Here is a 17,172-nt window from a genome sequence, read left to right on the forward strand (position 1 = left end):
TGGGGGGGAGAGAGAGAGAGAGAGAGACTGGGGGGGAGAAGAGAGAGATGGGGGGAGAGAGAGAGAGAGAGAGAGAGATGGGGGAGAGGGGGGGAGAGAGGGGGGGAGAGAGGGAGAGAGAGAGGGAAGGATGCTTTGGCAACATAAGATGTACATTGTCATGCCAATAAAGCGATTTGAATTGAATTGAATTGAATTGAGAGAGAGAGGGGGGGGCCGGAGTACCCTTGCGCGGGGTAGCGCCCGAGGCCCGGCCCGAGTCACCCCAGCTGAGCTGGCGCTGCGGCATGCTGACCGAGTAGCCCGACAACAAATACCATCCTCACCTGTCATGAAGAGACTGGGGGGAAGAGAGAGACTGGGGGGAAGGGAGAGAGAGAGATGGGGGGGGGGAGTGAGCGAGACTGGGGGGAGAGAAATAGACGGGGGAGAGAGAGAGAGAGAGAGAGGGAAGGCGAGAGAGAGAGAGGCGCGGCGTGCCCGTGCGTGGGGCAGCGCATGAGGGCCGGCCCGAGTCACCCCAGCTGAGCGAGCGTTGTGGCATGCCGACCGAGTCACCCGACAAGAAAGACCGTCCTCACCTGTCCCCTGATTGATCAAATATGCCTATGACACTCATTAGCTGTTGAACGTTTTTTGAACGTTTTTTAAAAGTAAAGACGCCTATGAGACTCCCGATTGGTCAACCGCTAATTAGCGGATTTAGTACGTTTTGAACATTTAAAAAAAAGTAAATATGCCTAGGACACCCTAATAATCATAACCTTTCTTTTGATACAACGTATGTGTAGGTACGCTCTATAACTTTTGAGTGATGCCCAGACAGACAGTCACCACTATCCTTTTATACCTGCTGAAGTGCCCGGCGGTGCCGAGGGGATTTTTGAGGGAATGTTGTTGTTGGAAGAGAGAGAGAGAGTGACTGGGGGGAAGAAAGAGAGAGAGAGCGAGCGACTGGGGGGAAGAGAGAGAGAGCGAGTGACTGGGGGGGAGAGGGAGAGAGCGAGCGACTGGGGGGAGAGAGAGAGAGCGAGCGACTGGGGGGGAAGAGAGAGAGAGCGAGAGCGACTGGGGGGGAAGAGAGAGAGAGCGAGCGACTGGGGGGAAGAGAGACAGCGACTGGGGGGAAGAGAGAGAGCGACTGGTTGGGGGAGGGGGAGGGGGAGGGGAGGGGGGAGGGGGTGGGGGGAGGGGCGAGGGGGTGGGGGTGGGGGAGGGGAGGGAGGGGAGGGGGGAAGGGGGAAGGGGGGAGGGGAGAGGGGGAATGGGGGAGGGGAGGGGAATGGGGGTGGCGGGGATGGGATGGGGAGGGGTGGGGGGAATGGGGGGAGGGGGGAATGGGGGGAGGGGGGAATGGGGGGAGGGGAGGGAGGGGGGTGTGGAGGGAGAGGGGGGAGTGGAGGGGGGGAGAGGAGGGGGAGGGGGAGGGGGGGAGAGGGGAGAGGGGGGAGAGGGGGGAGAGGGGGAGGGGAGGGGGGGGAGGAAGGGGAGAGGGGAGGGGGTGTGTGGGGGGAGAAAGGGAGGGGGGAGCTAGCAGACCCGATGGCTCCGCGGAGCTCCCTGCTGCCCCACGCATTGACATGGCTCAGCCCAAGCCCCGCCCTCCCGAGCACCGGCCTCCGGAGCCCCGCCCTCCCACTCTCCGGAGCCCCGCCCTCCTGCTTTCCGGAGCCTCGCCCTCCCGCTGCACTCTCCCGAGCCCCGAGCCCCGCGCGCTGCGCGCCCTCCCGAGCTCCGCCTTCCCGAGTCCCGCCCCCCGCCCGAGCCGGCTTCAAGTCCAGAGAGACGCATCTGCGCAACCTACCGCGTGAGGCCCAGCCAGACTCAAGTCGCGCTCCGGGCGGAAGATGACGCGGACACTGACTCCCGCCCCGCCCGCCTTTACTAAGATGGTGGCGGGTGGCGACACTCGGCTCAGGCCCGCCCCCTCCAGCCTTCACAAAGATGGCGGCGATCGCTGGCCTTTTGTCGATCGCGACGGGAGGCGCCTAGCTCGGGCGTGGCTGGTCAACAGACGCCCAGGCTTTGAGGCCTGGAAAAACGGTGAAAGGTAGGAAAATTATACCGGTTCGACAAAAGATTTACAAATTAATTAACTTCTTAAAAAACAATTTGTCTTTTAAAAGCAACTTTTTTTTTGCTGGAAATGTAGATTTGAAAAGAAACACGCAGAAAGCTGGAAAAAGAAATGAAAAGTTTGGAATCAAGATGGCGGCAACTCACCTCGGTTCAGAACGATAAGGCCCGCCCACACACGCACCGATTGGTGGACCGTCAGGTCAGCGAAGCGTAGGATTGGTCAATCATCCCATCACTCGACTCTAGGAGGGCCCGCCCGCACGCGCCAGGAACCCGCCCTCGCCACGCAGCGATTGATCGACCGTCGGTTCGCTCGACCGTACGATTGGTCGACCTCGACATCACTCGATGCTAATGAGCGGATAATGAGCGGAATGTTGAACGTTTTTTGGATACCGCGGGCGCAATTTTTGTCTGGCCGAAACGTACATACGCTTATGCCGGTTCTGGAATCGTAAGCTTTCTTTCGATGTAACACACGTGTAGGTACGCTCTATAACTTTCGAGTTTATTCAATACAGACAGACAGATGGAATGACAGACAGAAGAACCGCTTTATATATATAGATAGATATAAATAAGATAGACTAGCTGGAGTGCCCGGCGGTGCCGAGGGTTTTTTGAGGGCATGTTGTTATGAAAAAAGTAGAAATAATTTTTATATATATAAATGAGTTTGTCTGTCTGTGTGGGAAGGAGTGAGAGAGAGAGGGAAAGAGAGAGAAAGAGAGACTGGGGGGGCAGAGAGGCCCGGGGATCGAGAGAGAAACTGGGGGGAGAAGAGAGAGATGGGGGAGAGAGAGACTGGGGGGAGAGAAGAGAGAGACTGGGGGGGAGAGAGAGAGAGACTGGGGGTGGAGAGAGAGACTGGGGGGAAGAGAGAGAGAGAGAGACTGGGGGGAGAAGAGAGAGACTGGGGGGAGAGAGAGAGAGAGAGACTGCGGGTGAAGAAGGGCGGCCGCCATTTTGTGAGGTCGGCGGGAAGTTCCCTCACCCTCTCTCTCTCCCTCCCCCTCTCTCCCGCCCCCCTCTCTCCCTGCCCGTCTCTCCCCTCTCTCTCCCTGCCCCTCTCTCTCTCCCCCTCCCTCCCCGCTCTCTCTCCCTCCCTCTCTCTCTCCCTCCCTCCCCTCTCCCTCTCTCTCCCTCCGACTCACCACGGTACCAGAACGGAGCATATCCGACACTGGGAGTCCGGGAGCCCATCGCTCCGAAGTGAGCCCGGGGTTCCTCATGGTTAACGTGGTGGGCCTTTGGACCCGGTTGGCCGGGCGGCAGTGGAACGCCTTTCGCTGTGGACTCCCGTGTCCGATATCGGTCGGGGATGGCTCGTGTGAAAGCCCCGGTTTTCCCGGTCCCGCACTCACGGCAAGAGAGAGAGGGGGAAGGAGAGAGAGAGAGAGAGGGAAGGAGAGAGAGAGAGGGAAGAAGAGAGGGAAGAGGAGAGAGAGAGAGGGGGGGAAGGAAAGAGAGAGAGAAATTTTTTAAGCTTCAGGCCCTGTCGGTCTGTAATGGCCGCCACTCACCTCAGTAACGGCAGTTTGAAGGACTAGGCCCCGCCCACAAACGCCAGGCTTTTTGTAAAACTGGTTATGAGACTGGTGGGCTGGTCACTCTCCTCTCCCCCTCTCCTCTCCTCTCCCTCCCTTCCCCTCTCCCTCCCTCCCCCTCTCCCTCCTCTCTCCCTCTCCTCTCCCTCTCCTCTCCTCTCCCCCCCTCTCCTCTCCCTTCCCCTCCCCCTCTCCTCTCCCTCCCCCTCTCCTCTCCCTCCTTTCCTTTCCCTCCCTCCCTCCCCTCGCCCTCCCTAGCGCCTCAGGCCCGACCGGACTCACCTTGGTACCAGAACGGAGTCAGTCCGACAACGGGAGGCCAGGTGCCCAGCGCTACGAAGCGAGCCTGGGTTTTCCTGACGGTTAACGTGGCGGGCCTCTGGACCCGGTTGGCCGGGCGGCATACGAACGCCTTTCGCTGCGGGCTCCCGTGTCCGATTGCGGTCGTGGATGGCTCGTTGGAAAGCCCCGGTCCCGCACTCACGGCAAGAGAGAGAGGGGGAAGGAGAGAGAGAGAGAAATGTTTTGAGCTTCAGGCCCGGCCAGTCTGTAATGGCCACCACTCACCTGAATAACGGGAGTTTGAAGGATTAGGCCACGCCCACAAACGCCAGGAAATGCCCCCCGTGATGCAGCGCGCGGATTGGTCAACCATCACGTCACTGAACGCTAATGAGCGGTAGGATTGGTCAACACCTGAATAACGGCAGTTTGAAGGATTAGGCCCCGCCCACAAACACCATGAAACGCCCCCCGTGACGCAGCATGCGGATTGGTCAACATTCACGTCACTCAATGCTAATGAGCAGATTTCCCCCGTATGATTGGCCAACCACTAATGAGCGGAATTTTGAAAGTTTTTTGTCTACTCTCCGAACAATTTTTGTCTGACAAAAAAGTAAATATGCCTAGGACACCCTCCTAATCATAACCTTTTTTTTGCTATAACATATGTGTAGGTACGCTCTATAATTTTTGAGTGATGCCCAGACAGACAGACAGACAGACACCACTATCCTTTTATATATACTAGCTGGAGTGCCCGGCGATGCCGAGGCTTTTTTGAGGGCATGTTGTTGTTGGAAGAGAGAGAGAGAGCGACTGGGGGGAAGAGAGAGACCCAGACTCCAGGAGGACCCCCCCCCCGACCACCAGAGATCAGCGGGGTACATACCAGGACTACTACAGAGACCACCACCACACCAACCGGGACCAGAGAGGATCCCCATGCACAACAACAATGTCAGACCTGCACCACTCCTGTCCTACAGGGGAACAGGACCGCCCCCAGCCAGACAGAGGGAGAGATGCACAGGGCGTACGCAATACCTCAGGCAGAGACAATCCATTAAGAGTCACTATGCAGACATGCAGCAGCATCTACTTCCGCCTTATGGAACAGAAAATGAAAAAAAAATTAAGGACTAGTTACTAGAAAGAGTTGTAACCAAGTAGTATTAGCATTTATAGACAATTGAGATGTTCTTTTTTTCCCCATTTAGACACGACAAACACATATCATTCTTTAACCTATCATAGTAAACGATCAAACTTAACATGAAATCCTTATATATTTCGACCTGGAATATCCAAGGTCTACACTCTTCGGTGCTCGACGTGAAGAGTAGGACCCCAGAGTTCATAGATGAAATTAAAGATCTGGATATTATCATTTTACAGGAAACTTGGTGTAGAGGAGAAGGACACACTGGCTGTCCCCATGGGTACACAGAGCTGGTGGTCCCCTCCAATAAATTGCCAGGAGTAACCCAAGGCAAAGACTCTGGAGGCATACTGATTTGGTTTAAAACAGAGCTTAAGAATTGCATCAAATTTATAAAAAAGGGCGAAAACCACATATGGCTCAAAATTGAGAGGGGGATTATCTCTAACACTCAAGATGTTTTCATTTGCGCACTCTATATCCCCCCAATGGAATCCCCGTACTTTAAAGAGGACACCTTCTCCAACATTGAGAGGGAGATTATCCAATTCCAGGCCCAGGAGAATGTGTTGATCTGTGGGGACCTCAATTCAAGAACTGGCGAAGAACCAGACTTCACCAATAATCAGGGAAACAATTACATATTCGGGAATAACCACTTCGATATCCCTTCCCATCCATACAGGCATAACTGCGACAAACAGACAAATGCTAACGGAAAACAGCTCCTGCAGCTCTGTCGAAGCCTGGGTCTGTACATTGTCAATGGTAGGTTCATGGGAGACCTCCTAGGAAGATCGACCTATTGCTCACCTCTTGGCTGCAGCACCATAGGCTACATGATTACGGATTTGGACCCATCCTCTTTCAGAGCATTCACAGTCAAACCACAAACAACACTGTCAGACCACAGTCAAATTACTATGGCCTAGAAATTCAGTATAGCCACTTTTGGGGGCGGTAAAGTCGGGCGGGCGCTAAAGTTAGCGCCCGCCGGAAAGTGGAGGCCACTTCGCCGAAATTCAGCAGTTTGGCCAAGGAGTTTGGGCGAGCGCTGAAACTGGCGTTGCACTCCTATCTTTAGGCGCTAAGCCGGCGGTGCGGACTGATAACGCTGAGGCCGGGCGCAGCGCAGGTGCGGTCATGTTTTGATTGACAGCAGACACCCTGACGCCGGCCAGTTCTTAAAGGGGGAAGGGTCGACTTTGTCTGCAGCCACGCCCTGGATAGTGGAGCCCTGCAGCTAGGCCTGAACACTGCTGGTGGACCCAAATAGCGCCTGAAGCCATGCAGAAGGCCCGTGAACGAGCGCAGCGCTTCTCAGAGCATGCTTTGAGGGTGCTGCTTAGGGGGTTGGAAAAGAACAGAGAGATCTTGTGCCCGGACAGTGGCAAGAAGGCTCCCAGGGGGCAGTACAGGAGAGCCTGGAGGGAAATCACCCTGAGGGTGTCAGCCAACAGCGATGTCCCCAGGACTGCTGACCAATGCCGCAAGAAGTACAACGACCTCAGTCGGTTGGTCAGGGTGAGTACCCTTTCCAGTGTCCTCCTCATCCTTGCATGTGCACCTCACATTATGGGCAAAGGGACCTCAAAGGCCTAATGGCCAGCCCTCCTCCCGCAGCTATGGCACTGGCATGATCATCAATAGCACTCTCTGCACTTAACACACTGGCCAAGCTATTCGACCATGGGAGGCAGTGCACACAACAACAGGGCACCACACTGTACTTAGAGGCCGTCCTTTCTCTTGCAGGCCAAGCTGGCGCGGAATTTGAAGAGCCAGACTGTCACCGGGGGAGGCCGTCCCCAGTTCCAGCAGCTCAGTCAGCTGGAGGAGAGCGTGGCTCGACTCGTGCGTGGCCGGGTGACTGGCCCCGTTGCTATTGGAGATGCCGACCCTGTGCTGGGACCCAATGGTAAGGACATGACCGTTTGGACCTCTCTGGTTCCCCTTGCGCTTCAGATCTACATCCTTTGCCACTGTCCCACCAATGCGCATAATGGCACCACTCATGCCTCCCTCGCTGATGCCCTGTCCTCACTCTAAAGCTACTCTTGTGCCTTCCTGCTTTCAGCTGGTGAGGAGGAGGTCCCTGAAGCTGAGAGTGCCAGTCCCTCGGAAGAGGAGGACGACGAGGACCAAGAGGAAGGCGGCACATCGGGGGAACCCTCATCCGCGCCAGGGGATGGCAATGGAGGGGACACGTCTTGCCTGGAGGAGAGCCAGGGGGAAGTGTTGCAGGGGGGTGTAGCTCCTGGGCCCAGTGGCGTCCAGGCACGCGGGAAGGGTCGGGCAGCACGGCTGCCTTCTCCCCAGAGGGGGGAAGTGTTGCAGGGGAGGGCAGTTGCTGGGCCCAGTGGCGTCCAGGCACGCGGCAAGGGTCGGGCAGCATGGCTGCCTTCTCCCCAGAGGGGGGAAGTGTTGCAGGGGAGGGCAGTTGCTGGGCCCAGTGGCGTCCAGGCACGCGGGAAGGGTCGGGCAGCTCGGCGGCCTTCTCCCCAGAGGGAGAGTCCGCCCTCCAGTCCGGAGACGGTCCTCGCCCAGGAGGTGCGCCTCCTTGATGAAATGTCCGCGGCCTCGGCGCGGCGCCACAGCGAGTTCATGGGGGTTGTGGGACAGTTGCCTCAGGCCATTGAGTCCCTGGCTCATAGTGTGGCCAATTTCGGGGACTCACAGGCCAGGGGTGTCGAGCAACTCGCGGCAGCACAGGCCAGGGGTGTCGAGCAACTCGCGGCAGCACAGGACGCGAGTCGCGAGTTCATGAGTGGTGCCGTCCAGACACTGGCTGATCTGATGCGGGCACAGACCAGGGCAGTTCGCGCATTCACTTCTGCCACACTCGCTGTGTCACGGAAGCATCGCCAGGGCACCCACCGCCCTGCTGCAGCACAGCGGTCTGGCCTTCACCAGATTGCTGCGCTTGCTGCAGTGCCAGGCCGGCCGAGTGCCAGTGTCTCTGGCGACCAGCGAGCGCCTGGCATCAGCCAGCTTGCCCCCATTGCTGCAGCTGCCACTGCCACTCCCCCAGCCAAGGTGCGACGAGCTGCTGGAGAGACTGATGCTGGCCAGCCACAGCTGCAGCAGTCAGCAGCCAGCCCCTCCAGGGCCGGACCTCGTCTAGGCCGACCCCCAAGGGCATCTGCCGTCACGCATTGTGCCCCTCAGGAGCCTTCCCCCAGCCTTGCAACACCCACAGGGCCCAGGTTGAGGCGGAGCAACAGGTCGGGCAGGGGCCGGAGAAGCCTGCACAAGGACTCGCCCTCTCGGCACACCAAGTAGAGTGTGTTGCCAACTGTTTTTTTTATATGGGGATGTTTGTGTTCTGGAGGGGGGGGGCTTATTTTGGTAAGGCCGAGGATGAAGACCAATTGGAAGGACAATTTTTGTTATTCCTCCCCAGGTTGTGGGAGTGAGATATGTTTTTGACTGTTTTTTGGGGGTCTTGTCTGTTTTTCTGTTTCATGTGGGAAGGGCCCTGAGTTTGTTAAATAAAGCTTTTTATTTATTCAGCTTGTCCAGGTGTCATGTTTCAAGTGGTTGTTGCGTTAACCGGCTGAGGGCTTGCGGAGCGGCTGCATTCAGGTGCGTTCATTGCCACAAGCCATTCCCTGACAGGGGGCCTAGAAGTGTTGTTCAATAAGCCGCCGGCGGACGACCCTTGGACCTTGTGGCTCCCTCCTGGGCTGGTACTCCTCCTCCTCCTCATGGCCCTCCTGCTCGTCCTCCTGAGGTGGTGGTCCAACGCGAGGTGGCAGTGCCTGAGTCCTGCGGATAGCCAGGTTGTGCAGCATGCAGCAAACGACGATGAACTGGGAGACTCTATCCGGCGAATACTGTAGAGATCCGCCGGAACGATCCAGGCAGCGGAACCGTTGCTTGAGGACGCCAATCGTTTGCTCTATGATGTTCCTTGTGGCTTGATGGCTTTCGTTGTATGCCTCCTCCGCAGGGGTCCTGGGCGCGCGGAGCGGGGTCATGAGCCATGTACACAAAGGGTAGCCCTTGTCCCCAATAAGCCATCCCCTTGGTGGAGGCTGTGCCTCGAACATGTCAGCCACAGTAGTCTGGCGCAGGATAAATGCATCGTGGCTGCTTCCTGGAAAGCGGGCATTGACAGCTAGGATGCGCTGCCTGTGGTCACACACCAGCTGTACATTGAGGGAATGGTAGCCCTTCCGGTTGCGGTAATCCTCGGCATTGTCGATAGGTGCCCGCATAGCCACATGCGTGCAGTCAATGGTGCCCTGCACCATGGGGAAGTCGGCGATCCTGGCAAATCCGACTGCACGCTGCTCCTGCCTCTCTAGGGTCATGGGGAAGGAGATGAATTGGTGTCTCCTTGCGAAAAGGGCATCGGTGACCTGCCGGATGCAGCGATGCACGGCGAACTGGGAGATGTTCGCTATGTCCCCAGCAGCGGCTTGGAAGGAGCCGCTTGCATAAAAGTTCAGAGCCACCGTGACCTTCACTTCCACCGACAGAGACGTCCTGCACATCAGCTGTGGACGCAGATCTCTGTGAAGCAGCTGGCAGATCTCTGCAACCACCTCCCTTCTGAAGCGCAGCCTCTTAACACAATGCGCGGCAGTCATGGTGAGATAGGACACCTGCTGCCGGTATTCCCTGAGTGGGTAAGGCCTACGTTGCCGACGCCTGATGGCCCCTCTGCGTCTAGGCATGGCTGGCCCTCTCACACAGTGTCTGCGAGCCCTTCGCACATAATGCTGGAACTGAGGGTTGGAACCCCATGCAGCCCCCATAATAAACTTGCAAACAGTGAAATCACAATGAGTCTAATTTCCAAGCTCTGGCCAGAAGCCAAAAATACCTCTCCTATGCTGTCCCAAATCAGTAAGGTCTGTTCCTTGGTCTCTGTCCAGAAATCCAAAGCACTAAAGTCATTGCAGCAAAATGGCTGGCCTTTATAGTTCAGTCTAAGTGCCCTTTAATTAGCACTCCCCGAGGCCCGCAGGGCCTCTGCTGCATTCCAGTTCACAGTTCTTAACAGCGCCATGCCCACATTGGGCGGGCGACACTGACTTTCCGGTTTGGGGCGCACAAACAGCGTTGCACAACGAAATGACGTCATAAGCTGCGCGCGCAGCTGAGCGGGCGCAAACACTTTGCGCCGGCGCTAAATGTCAACTGAAGTTGGGCGTAGGCGCAGATCGGACTGCGCCCGGGCGCTAAGTGCCTAGCGCTGGAAATCTACCCCTCTTAAGGCGTTAACGGCTGGCGAACGCTAATGAATTTCTAGGCCTATGTATCTTAAAAAGACAGAAACAACCAACACAGAAACACAACCCAGTAAGCTGTACAACACCAAAAAATTGTACAGATGGGCCAAAAACAGCATGGAAAAATACCAGAAAGCAATTAACAATCAATCAACTCAAGCTCTCTTGGACACCTTTCTGGAAAACATATACACTCACAATAAAGAAGGCGTAAACCGGGCAGTGAATAACCTAAATAATATTTTTGATAATTTGGCAGCAAGGTCAAACTTGAAAGCTCGCAAGAACAAACCCAAAACAAAAAACTATGAAAAGTGGTTTGACCCAGATTGCCATAACATGAGGAAAAAACTTAGAAAAATATCAAACCAAAAACACAGACAGCCAGAAAACGAGGAATTACGCCTTACTTATTGTCAGACACGAACACAATACAGAAACACACACAGAACCAAAAAAGAGCAGTATATTAAGAATACACTCAGCTCCACTGAGGAATCCATTGATTCCAATTGTTTCTGGGACAACTGGAATACATTACACAAAAACAACACGACGAATTGCCCATTCAAAATGGAGACACATGGGAAAACCACTTTGAAAAATTATACCAGAAAAACACACTAAGGCCAGAGCAATACCAAATATGCAAAAAACTGGAAAAGCTCAAAATGGCCATAAAAGATAACCAAAACCCGCTAGACTCCATAATAACAGAAAAAGAACTATTTGAAAAACTCAAGGACCTGCGATGAGGAAAAGCTTGCGGTGCAGACGGCATACTAAGCGAGATGATTAAACACACAGACGATAAAATGAAACTGGCTATCCTAAAACTCTTCAACTTGGTTCTGAGTGTCGGTTACTTCCCTGATATCCAGAACAAAGGACTCATAACGCCCATATACAAAAGTGGGGACAAAGTCGACCCAAATAACTATCGAGGTATCTGTGTAAACAGTAACCTGGGGAAGGTATTCTGTAGTATCATAAACAAAAGACTTATAAACTTCCTTGAGGAGCACAATGTCTTGAGTAAAAGCCAAATTGGATTCCTACCAAACTATAGAACATCAGATCATATCTTCACCCTACAGACCCTAATTGACAAACATGTTCATCAAAACAAAAGCAAAATTTACACATGCTTTATAGATTTCCAGAAGGATTTCGATTCCATCTGGCACGACGGTCTATTCCTGAAACTTATCGAAAGCGGGGTAGGAGGAAAAACATATGATGTAATTAAATCAATGTATACAAACAATAAATGTGCAGTTAAAATTGGAGACAAACAAACAAAATACTTCCCACAGGGGCGTGGGGTGACGCAGGGCTCGCCCATCTCACCGACACTCTTTAATATTTACATAAATGAATTGGCAAAACTACTTGAACAATCTACAGCACCTGGACTCACCCTATATGAATCCAAGGTTAAATTCCTCCTCTATGCAGATGACCTGGTTCTGCTGTCACCAACTAAGGAGGGCCTACAGCAGAACCTGGATCTGCTGGAGTCGTTCTGCCAAACCTGGGCCCTGACAATAAATCCCCAAAAAACCAAAGTCCTTGTGTTCCAGCAAAGATCCAGACATCAGGGACCCAAAATAAATTTCACACTAGGAACAACCAAAATTGAACAAATCACTAACTACACATACTTGGGCTTAAAAATCAGTTCTACGGGAAATTTTCATCTGGCTGTGAATGAACTGAAAGAGAAAGCAAGAAGGGCTTTCTATGCCATTAAAAAATCAATCCAAATAGAAATCCCAATTAGCATTTGGCTCAAAATTTTTAAATCAGTAATTGAACCAATTGCACTCTATGGCAGTGAGGTGTGGGGACCGCTTACACAACAAGAATTTGCAAAATGGGACAAACACCCAATTGAGATCCTACATGCAGAATTCTGTAAAAGTATCTTCCAGACTCAAAGGAAAACCGTAAACAATGTATGCAGGGCAGAACTAGGCCAATATCCATTAATAATCACTATCCAAAAAAGAGCCACCAAATTTTGGAAGCACCTAAAAATGAGCAACCCCCACTGCTATCATTACGAAGCCCTGAAATGCCAAGAGAGGACCATAAAGAAGAATACCCTCAGTCAACTAGTCCTGGGACTCAGTGAAGTAACTACTAACACTACTAACAATAACCAGCCCCAGGACAGTGACAGCGTAACACAAAGAATTCGACCCAACACAATCGTCACTAAGCAAAAGGAAAAATATCTGTCATATTGGGCAGAAACAACAAAAAACCAAAAACAAACTCAATTGCTACTTGGCCCTAAACAGACAATACCTGATTACCTGACCAGGGTAAAGGATAGCAAACTGAGAAAAACCTTGACAATGTACAGACTTAGTGAACATAGCCTGGCGATTGAAAAAGGTAGACACAGGCAGACCCGGCTACCAAGAGAGGACAGGATATGCTCTCACTGCAGTCAGGGAGTGGTGGAGACAGAAATGCACTTCCTCACAGCTTGTAGAAAATATCAGGGCATAAGGGAGAATTTCTACCCAAAATTCACAAAAATATGCCCGGAATTCAGAAATTTGAATGACGACCAAAAACTCCCATACCTACTAGGGGAAGAGAGAAATTGTGTAACCTTAGCGGCACACTATGTTACAGCTTGCCATAAACAGGGGGACAACCACTAAATATAAGAAAAGAATATATAAAAATTATATGAATGTATATTTAATCACTCAGGGATATATCTGTTTATACACTGTATGGATGGATCTGTGTTTATGTGTTCAACCATGAATGTTTTTCGATGCTTTGGCAACATAAGATGTACCTTGTCATGCCAATAAAGCAATGTGAATTGAATTGAATTGAGAGCGACTGGGGGGGAAGAGAGAGAGTGACTGGGGGGAAGAGAGAGAGCGACTGGGGGGAAGAGAGAGAGCGACTGGGGGGAAGAGAGAGAGCGACTGGGGGGAAGAGAGAGAGCGACTGGGGGAAAGAGAGAGAGCGACTGGGGGGAAGAGAGCGAGCGACTGGGGGGAAGAGAGAGAGTGACTGGGGGGGAGGGGAGGGGGAGGGGGAGGGGGGAGGGGGGAGGGGAGGGGGGATGGGGCGGGGAATGGGGGAGGGGCGGGGAGGGGGAGAAAGGGAGGGGGGAGAAAGGGAGGGGGGAGAAAGGGAGGGGGGGAGCTAGCAGACCCTTTTCCCTCTGTCGGCGATGGCTCCGCGGAGCTCCGTGCCGCTCCACATACTGACATGGCTCAGCCCGAACCCCGCCCTCCCGAGCCCCGGCCTCCCGAGCCCCGCCCTGCCGAGCACCGGCCTCCCGAGACCAGCCCTCCCGAGCCCGCTCTCCCGAGCCCCGCCCTCCCGATCTCCTGAGCCCCGCACTCTCCTGAGCCCCGCCCCCCCGAGCCCCGCGCTCGTGCTCTCCCGAGCCCCGCCCCCCAGCCCCGCGCGCGTGCTCTCCCGAGCCCCGCCCCCCCCGAGCTCCACCCTCCCGAGCCACGCCCTAGCCGGCTTCAAGACCAGAGAGAGAGACGCCGCCGCGCAACCTATCGCGTGAGGCCCGGCCGGACTCAAGTCGCGCTCCGGGCAGAAGTTGACGCGCGCGCTGACTCCCGCCCCGCCCGCCTTTACTAAGATGGCGGCGGTGGCGACGCTCAGCTCAGGCCCGCCCCCTCCAGCCTTCACAAAGGCGGCGGCGATCGCGGGCCTTTTGTTGATCACAACGGGACGTGCATAGCTCGGGCGTGGCTGGGCAACAGAGGCCCAGGCTTCGTGGCCTGGAAAAACGGTGAACGGTATGAAAATTATAGAGGTTAGAGAAAAGATTTACAAATTAATTAACTTTTTTTTAAATCAATTTGTGTTTTAAAAGCAACTTTTTTTTTGCTGGAAATGTAGATTTGAAAAGAAACACGCAGAAAGTGGGAAAAAGAAATGAACACTTTGGAATCAAGATGGTGGCCACTCACCTCGGTTCAGAATGATAAGGCCCACCCACACATGCACCGATTGATCAACCGTCATGCCACCGCAGCGTAGGATTGGTCAATTGTCCTGTCACTCGACTCTAGGAGGGCCCGCACGCATGCACGACGAACCTGCCCCTGCGACGCAGCGATTGGTTGACCGTTGGGTCGCTTGACCCGACGATTGATCGATCTCGACGTCACTCGATGCTAATGAGCGGATAATGAGCGGAATTTTGAAAGTTTTTGGATACCGCGGGCGCAATTTTTGTCTCTCCGAAACGTAAATACGCTTATGACCGTTCTGGAATCGTAAGCTTTCTTTTGATGTAACGCACGTGTAGGTGCGCTCTATAACTTTAGAGTGTATAGCCGGTCAGACGGAAGGACAGACAGACAGATCGATCCTTTTATATATATAAAAATAGATCGACTAGCTGGAGTGCCCGGCGGTGCCGAGGCTTTTTCGAGGGCATGTTGTTGTTGGAAGAGAGAGAGAGAGAGTGACTGGGGGGAAGAGAGGGAGCGAGAGACTGGGGGAAAGAGAGAGAGCGACTGGGGGAAAGAGAGAGAGCGAGAGACTGGGGGTAAGAGAGAGAACGACTGGGGGGAAGAGAGACAGCAACTGGGGGGAAGGGGAAGCGGGAGGAAGAGGAAGGGGGAGGAGGCAGGAAAGGGGGAGGGGGAAGGGGTGGTGGAAGGGGGAGGAAGCGGGAGGGAGGAAGGGGAGAGGGGGGAGGAAGGGGAGGGGGAGGGGAGGGGGTGTGTGGGGCGGGGTAGGGGGGTGTGGGGGGGAGGGGGAGGGGGTGTGTGGGGGGGGAGGGGGGGTTGTGGGGGGGAGGGGGAGGGGGTTGTTGGGGGGAAGGTGGGGAGAAAGGGAGGGGGGAGAAAGGGAGCTAGCAGACCCTTTCCCCTCTGCCGGTGATGGCTCCGCGGAGCTCTGTGCCGCCCCACGCACTGACATGGCTCAGCCCGAGCACCAGCCTCCCGAGCCCCGCGATCCCACTCTCCCGAGCCCCACCCTCCTGAGCCCCGCCCCTCCGAGCCCCGCGCTCGCGCTCTCCCAAGCCCCGCGCTCATGCTCTCCCGAGCCCCGCCCTCCCGAGCACCGGCCTCCCGAGCCTCGCGATCCCGCTCTCCCGAGCCCCGCCCTCCCGCTCTCCCGAGCCCCGCCCCTCCGAGCCTCGTGTTATCCCGAGCCCCGCCCCCCCGAGCCTCGCGCGCTGCGCTCTCCAAAGCCCCGCCCCCCCGAGCCCCGCTCTCCCGAGCCCCCCCCCAAGCTCTGCCCTCCCGAGCCCCACCCCCCGCCCGAGCCGGCTTCAAGACCAGAGAGAGACACGCCGCCGCGCAACCTACTGCGTGAGGCCCGGCCGGACTCAAGTCGTGCTCCGGGCGGAAGTTGACGCGCGCGCTGACTCCCGCCCCACCCGCCTTTACTAAGATGGCGGCGGTGGTGACACTTGGCTCAGGCCCGCCCACTCCAGCCTTCACAAAGATGGTGGCGATCGCGGGCCTTTTGTTGATCGCGACGGGAGGTGGCTAGCTTGGGCGTGGCTGGGCAACAGAGGCCCAGGCTTCGAGGCCTGGAAACACGGAGAAAGGTAGGAAAATTATAGAGGTTAGAGAAAAGATTTACAAATTAATTAACTTTTTTAAAAAACAATTTGTGTTTTAAAAGCAACTTTTTTTTTGCTGGAAATGTAGATTTGAAAAGAAACACGCAGAAAGTGGGAAAAAGAAATGAACAGATTGGAATTAAGATGGCGGCCACTCACCTCATTTCAGAACGATAAGGCCCGCTCACACACGCACCGATTGGTCAACCATCAGGTCACTGAAGTGTAGGATTGGTCAATCGTCCTGTCACTCGACTCTAGGATGGCCCGCCTGCACACGCTATGAATCCGCCCCCGCGACGCAGCGATTGGTCAACCGTCGGGTCGCTCGACCGTACGATTGGTCGACCTCGACGTCTCTCGATGCTAATGAGCAGATAATGCGCAGAATTTTGAACGGTTTTTGGATACCGCGGGCGCAATTTTTGTCTCGCCAAAACGTAAATACGTTTATGACCGTTCCGGAATCGTTAGCTTTCTTTTGATGTAACGCACGTGTAGGTACGCTCTATAACTTTAGAGTGTACAGCCAGATAGACAGATGGAAGGACAGACAGACAGACAGATCCTTTTATATATATAGACTAGCTTGAGTGCCCGGCGGTGCCGAGGCTTTTTTGAGGGGATGTTGTTGTTGGAAGAGAGAGAGAGAGCGACTGTGGGGGAAGAGAGAGAGAGAGCGACTGGGGGGGAAGAGAGAGAGAGAGAGCGACTGGGGGGAAGAGAGAGAGAGAGCGACTGGGGGGGAAGAGAGAGAGAGAGCGACTGGGGGGAAGAGAGAGAGCGAGTGACTGGGGGGGAAGAGAGAGAGCGAGCGACTGGGGGGGAAGAGAGAGAGCGAGCGACTGGGGGGAAGAGAGAGAGCGAGCGACTGGGGGGGAAGAGAGAGAGCGAGCGACTGGGGGGGAAGAGAGAGAGCGAGCGACTGGGGGGGAAGAGAGAGAAAGAGCGACTGGGGGGAAGAGAGAGAGCGAGCGACTGGGGGGCAAGAGAGAGAGAGCGAGCGACTGGGGGGGAAGAGAGAGAGCGAGCGACTGGGGGGAAGAGAGAGAGCGAGCGACTGGGGGGAAGAGAGAGAGCGAGCGACTGGGGGGGAAGAGAGAGAGCGAGCGACTGGGGGGGAAGAGAGAGAGCGAGCGACTGGGGGGGAAGAGAGAGAGCGAGCGACTGGGGGGAAGAGAGAGAGCGAGCGACTGGGGGGGAAGAGAGAGAGCAAGCGACTGGGGGGGAAGAGAGAGAGCGAGCGACTGGGGGGGAAGAGAGAGAGCGAGCGACTGGGGG

At 55.1% G+C, this 17,172-nt stretch overlaps 1 protein-coding gene across 1 annotated transcript in view; it reads left to right on the plus strand.

Annotated features, from left to right (window-relative positions):
- Positions 1 to 17,172, plus strand: part of LOC147113213 (tau-tubulin kinase 1-like) — a 110,907-nt gene that overhangs the window by 92,826 nt on the left and 909 nt on the right. The window lies entirely within an intron of this gene.

This window comes from Somniosus microcephalus, chromosome 9, assembly GCF_052327205.1.
Source record: "Somniosus microcephalus isolate GS21.2 chromosome 9, FLI_Smic_1.0, whole genome shotgun sequence".
NCBI classification, from domain to species: domain Eukaryota; kingdom Metazoa; phylum Chordata; class Chondrichthyes; order Squaliformes; family Somniosidae; genus Somniosus; species Somniosus microcephalus.